General features: G+C 48.7%; 1 protein-coding gene across 1 annotated transcript in view; it reads right to left on the bottom strand.

The window, feature by feature from the left end:
* Positions 1-6,231, bottom strand: part of DNAI1 (dynein axonemal intermediate chain 1) — a 215,699-nt gene that overhangs the window by 178,345 nt on the left and 31,123 nt on the right. The gene's annotated exons all lie outside the window — the stretch shown is intronic.

Here is a 6,231-nt window from a genome sequence, read left to right as displayed (position 1 = left end):
CTCTGTCAAGGACAAAAGGGAGGAGAGATTTTATATTGGATGTGTCAACCAAATGAGAAGTTAGCTCCCTAAAACTAGCATCTACTGGAGACCCCCTAACGTGAAGTCTCTAGTCCAGGGGTATTCAGGTCCAATGTAGATAACCAAGAGCAAAGGATCTAGAAGTCCTTTAGAAAATCACTGGCAATTCCAGCTGGAGAGACACACAGATCAACAGCAACAAACAATAACAGCCTGTGCTGTGGGAGTCGCACGTAGTGCTGGGGATGTTCAAAGGCACAGCAGGCACAAGGCTGAAAGTCACTGAGAACCTGGCCCCTCCCTCCCTTTGCGGAAAATCCTGTCCTTATGGTCAGTGCTGCTGTGCACAACAAATGCACCAAGAAGCACAGTATGATGCTGAACACAGGGGCAACAGAGGGGAGAGAGCTGCTTTTTAGACCCATCTCTCAGTGGCAATTCCAGGGAAGGGCCTAGATCCCCTTCACCTGCCCCCTTCTCCAAAGTCAGAGGCAGTCCAAACCCATAGCTCAATCCTACCTACAGGTAAATGGTAACTGTACCAAGTCCATCAGGGTAACACTGACTTTTTAAAAAGGGTGGGTGCAGAGACCTCCAAGCAACTGCCATGGAGTTTGTGTCTATACCTCCATAAGGTACAGCATGGGCCCATGCACACCTCCAAGGCTTCCCTCCCCAGAACACAGTTAGGGTACAAAGGCTCCAGGATGGCATCCCCTGTGGTTTGGAGTGCATCAATGCACCAGCATTTACAGAGTGCTTCATTCCATGTTCAAAGTGCTATAAAAGTGAACTAATCCATGCATCGCTCTGGGGGACTATTGCCCTCCTCTTCTACAGAGAGGAAGGTGAAGCAACTTGCCAAAAGCAATGAAGAAGAGACAGCAAAGCGAGGAACACAGCTCCAGATCTCCTGACTCCCAGACCCATGCTCCTTCCTCCAGCCTACCTGCCATCACACCAAGCACGTATCCAGCATCAGAAGCCTGAGGAAAGCTTTACTAACCCCAAAGTGCTCACCAGTGCTACCACTCTTCCAGCACTGCTAGTCACAGATACCTGCAGCCATGCCCTGGCAGACAGCACAAGAGGTCTCAGCTTAGAGATGCATGTCACCCCACCAGTGCCTGTGTTGGGTACTGTGCAGACTCAGGGGGACCCCATCTCCCTGACCCAAAGAATCATTGAATCAGAGAAGTGGGGTGGAAAAGACCTCCAGAGGTCATCTAGTCCAACCCCCTGCCTGAAGCAGGATCACCAACACAGGAAGTACAGAGCAGAGCAGGGAAATCAAACGTATGAACTGTGTTGGTATAATACAAGCACAGACTTTCACCGTCAGGTCTTCAGTCTATCTGTACGCAGACCTTGACTGAAAACCTCTAGATGCCACAGAACAATAACCACGTCCACAAAAACTTCATGGATCTACATTGGTTGGACATGTATTGCAGGACGGGCCCACAAATATCTGCTTGTGAAAGCGCATGTGTGAGCAGCGTGGTTCTGACCTGTCCACTTCACTCTAGAGTCGAGGCAGTAAAGATGATCCTACAAAAACTAGCAGGTGTTGCTACAAACAATCACTCCCATGAAAGCCTCCGTTATTTCTGCACCCTGGAATAGCGTAACTGAGGGAGAAGGCACCAAGGACCAAGCTGCTGCTCCTGGTCTGAGAGGCTGCCTGGCCTTGTCCCCTCCATGCCCACGCAAGACATTTATACATTTCTAGTGCTCACAGCATGACTCTGCGACCTGGCAATCATGGCTGCACCCCCTCCTGGGATTCTGCGATTAGCTACCAGGGAAGTGCACCAGCTGTGTTCAGGGTACCGTTCGCCATTCTCTCTTCTCAGGGATACTTGCCTAGTTGGAGTGTGTGAGATGACAAGGTTGGGATGCCAATGTACTTCTCTCTCAGTCCAGCCCTGCTCCGGCCGCCTCCCTCGCTATGGAAGTTGTGGGTGTGTGAGCTCAGCACCCACTCTTTCTGAAGCTACAGAGGAAGCAGCCAGCAGCAGTTACCTGCTCCTCCTTCCTTCACTACTGCTGACCAGCCGGCACCTCCAAGTAACATCATCTGGATGCTGTGGTGACTGCCGACCAGGTGTCAAAATATCCCTTTAGTCGAGGACAGGCAGGCACAACCCACACAGTGCTGTGGCTCCAGGTCCCCCCCTTCCTCAGGTCTGGTTATATGCACTAAGAAATCAAAGATTCAATGAAAACAGGCAGCCGCAGCCTCCTCGGGCCCCATTCTCCAGATGGCTCAGCCCAGATCCCCTCTCTCAGCAAGCCACTCCGACCTCGCTTCTACCCAAGGGGCCGCCTGCTTCAGCAAAACCCGGTAACTCATTCTCAGCAAAATCAGATCTGCTTCAAGGAAAACCCGCCAGCCTCTTACACTGACTTCAAAGGAGCTGTGAGGCCATTTGCTCACAGGGCCTTTATTTACAGGAACTGGAGATTCAAAAGTGTTTACCCTGCAATGCAGAAAAAATGGTCCAGAAGGACGAGAAGGGGCGTAGGCCAGTTTTCTTATTAACTAGCTAGGCTGAAGCTTTTCAGCCAAGCAGCCCTGAATAACAGCACGCATGGCATTAACCTAAACCCAAGGCAACAGCTTTCTGATTGGCTGCTTCAGGGTTGATTATTCAGGATCTGATTAGGTTTGCTCTTCAGTAGAATACTGATCTCTTTAAAAAGGCCCATCTGAAAAGGATTCCCCCTCCGTGAGCTGCTTCTGGGCTGATGTTCTGCCTGCAATCCCCAGCCCACCACCAGACTGATTTATGCTGCTTGGGTTTAAGTAAATTATATTTGGAAGAGCAATAACGTTAATGGAATCATATGTTCTGATAATGGTCTGGGTGTCTGGAAATAGATGGCTTGGCCTGGCCATCATGTTTCTTTTCAATAAGTGCTTTGCATTTGCTGGTCAGCGGCTGGCTGGTTGCAGTGTATAACCTCATTAGCCTGGTTGCTCAGCTACTAACAAAGCAGGATTCTGCTGATGTCCAGGAGACTGCTGTCTGACTGCTAATAAATCAGGAACCCGGATTAAAAAAAACAGTATGCAAGAATCCCATTGATGCCAATTAAGTAATGGCTGGCACCTCCACTGACAACCAAGCTACAACACCAGACTTCTCTGCTTCAAAGGATCTTTAACGTGGAAGAGGGAAGCCTCCATGAGCACTCATTTGGGGTTAACATCCTCACAGCATCCCTGCTCACTGTCAACACAGCATCGCCAACAGGCAGTCTCCAGGGGAAGTATTTTCACACTGTGAATCTGGGACCACAGTAGATGTGATGTAGCCCAGTGGGTAAAGCCAAGGTTGGGACCATGGTACAAGCTGAGGGTTAAGGGCCTAGAGCAGGAACCAAGATACCCATCAAAGGTCTGGAGCCAAAATGTGCACTTGAGACTCACTGAATCTGGGAGCCAAAAGCCTAGCAAAAGGCTTAGAATAACAGCTGCTGGCTTTGAGCGTTGACCAGCCATGGAGCTACCTGGGACTCCTGGGATCAAGTACTAGAGGCGCTGCTCCCAGAAGCTGGTTCCACAAAGAGACCACGTCTGTGGCCAAGCTGCGGGATCTACTCATCCAGCAATGGCTCACAGGCCTCAGCTGACTGCTATTAAGCCAGGAACCCGGAGAGCATGGATCATACATGAACTGCTCACTGCTCACCACAGCTATGAGATGGAGTGTGCCACTGCTCACGTACGGATTTGGGAAGGCTACCCTGCAATATCTCCATTACCCAGTCAGGCAAAACAGTAGAAGGAAATACGGCATCATGGCCCCACAGAACTGAAAGGGATGTCTTGGGTCACCAAGCCTGGTGTCCTGCTGTCACAGGCAGGAAGTCGTACAGTTTCCTTCTTTCACTTCTTGCTGCGCGTCATCTTCAAACTCTTAGTTTCTTTCATCCCGACTACTCTGTTCTGATGGTTAAAAACTTCTAATTTCCAGCTTAAACATGTTTATGACCAGTTTGTCCCTATTTATGTGTTCTTGTGCCAACACTGTTCTGTAGCTCATCTAGCTCTTCTGCCTTATTAGTGCTGCCCCCAGATGACAGGTCCCCTCTCAGCTTCTGTTTTGCTAGCTAATTAGGCCAAGCTCTTTTTGTTCCTTCATCCTTCCCCTTCCCCTGATTATCCTCCTATTACACTGGTCTCCAAGTGCTTATGTGACTGAGTAGGACAGCCAAGTTTTTCTTTCCCCCGCTCTTTCCAACTAGCAAGCTTTCAGCTTGTAGCACATTTTTTGTTATTAGTCCTTAAGTGCATACACTTGTACTTTATCCCACTACATTTCATCTCATGCCAACTCATCAGACATTATCGCCCAGGACCATCTCAAAAGGAGGAAGAGTCTGCTGCAGGGTTCTCAGGACTTAGAAACCTCATGACAACAAGAAATGGAGAAGCAGGAGCAGCGGGAGCAGCAGAAACAGCGTGTCATGGAGCAAATCAATACTCCAGCACCACCCACCCTACATGAAAACACATGTCTGAGCTGCAGCAGAGTCTATCAGTCCTGGATAGGCCTCAAAAGCCATCTTCAGACCCACAGATAAGACAATCATGGAAGACAATCATCCTCAATTGCGAGGGATTGTCAAAGAAGACATTTTATCCCACTTTTATTCTTCCAGGCCCCAAAATCATTCAGCTCTTCCCACATTCCAGTCCTCCAAACTGTTGACAGTGCTTCCCAGCCTTGTATCGTTAGCAAGTCTGACTTGCACACACTAGCCAAGGTCACTAATGAAAATATTAAATATGATTAGTTCCAATATCGATCCTTGAGACTCCACTAGTAAGCTTCCTCCAGACTGATACTTCTCCTTGACTACAACCCACTGCCATTCTCCCCCTCTTTGCTGACCTTACACCCCATCTTCTGGTTTTGAAGCCCTCAATGCTGTACCTTCAGAGGGACCACTTAAGGAACAAGGTACTGCTCCACATTTCACTTCTGCTTGCACAGCCCCAGTGCTAGCTATTAGGGAATTGCCTGTGCCTTGTATACCCCTGGAATTTGATTCTGGCACCTCTTTGCTCTGAATTCTGCAGACTGATCCTGCATGCCAAAAAGAAATGTTTCCTTCCACTTGTACAAAAGGGACTGCTCTTTCAGCTTTTCTGGGATCACGTCTGGAAAGCGTTAACAGTTAAAAGGAAAATACCAAATGGGATCATCAAAGTATCATTTTAAGCTTTCTGCTGTGGTCAATGAAGCATGCAGCAGTTTGTATTAATGTAGCTTCATTGGTACATTTCCCATTTCATTTTAATGACCTGCTTTTGGCAGTCCCATCCTTCTAGGCAAGTAATGACATTGTTGACTTGAGGCCCTATCCTTATCAAGGGAAGTAGTCCTTACTCCAGCATATGCAGTATTTCTGATGATAAAGCTACCTTTTTTTTCTTCCAAAAGAGCCATTAAAAATATATATATATCACACTTGATTTATAGGCAAGGTTGACTTGGAATCAGGTCCTAACTGTCTTGACTTCTGAACTTGCAGGATTCTTGTGAGTGCAATAAAAAAAACCCATCTTGACATTTTTATTTTCATATTTTCAAGTGCATTTACCCTTTTGGTTCTTTCTTTAGTTATCTGACTCGCCTGTTGGATTTTGAAAGGTCCAGAGTAATTCATGGTCATTATCCCTTATTATCACCTGTTTATAGTTGGGGGGGAAAAATCTCTGAAAACATGGGATCTATTATACCAGTGCCGCTCACAGCTTGGCCCTGTGGGCCAGATGAATAGTGCAGAGCTGGCCTGCGGGCCAGATCAGGCCCCACGCCACCTCCACCGGCCAGGATCAGGCTCTTGGGGGATCCATGCTGCCTCCGCTGGACCAGGATGGGACTCTGGAAACTCTGTATGGCCCCCTGGGATCAGGCTCTGGGAGCACTGTGTGCCCCACCCCCACCCCGGCCAGATTTGGACTCCGTGCTCCTTCTGCCGAGCTGGGATCGGGCTTTGTGGCTCCATAGGCCTCCACCCACCTGAGATCAGGTTCTGGGGGCTCTGCACTGCCACCAATGGGGCTCTAGGGCTCTCACACTGCCCCTCCCTGGCCCTCACACACCATAGTTTCACAGTTTCATAGTAGCTAGAGTCGGAAGGGACCTAGGTAGATCATCTAGTCCGACCCCCTGCCTTGGCAGGAAAGAGCAC

The sequence above is a fragment of the Crocodylus porosus genome, unplaced genomic scaffold, assembly GCF_001723895.1.
Source record: "Crocodylus porosus isolate Cpor-Errol unplaced genomic scaffold, CroPor_comp1, whole genome shotgun sequence".
Classification (NCBI taxonomy): domain Eukaryota; kingdom Metazoa; phylum Chordata; order Crocodylia; family Crocodylidae; genus Crocodylus; species Crocodylus porosus.
This window is presented reverse-complemented; position numbering and strand designations above follow the sequence as displayed.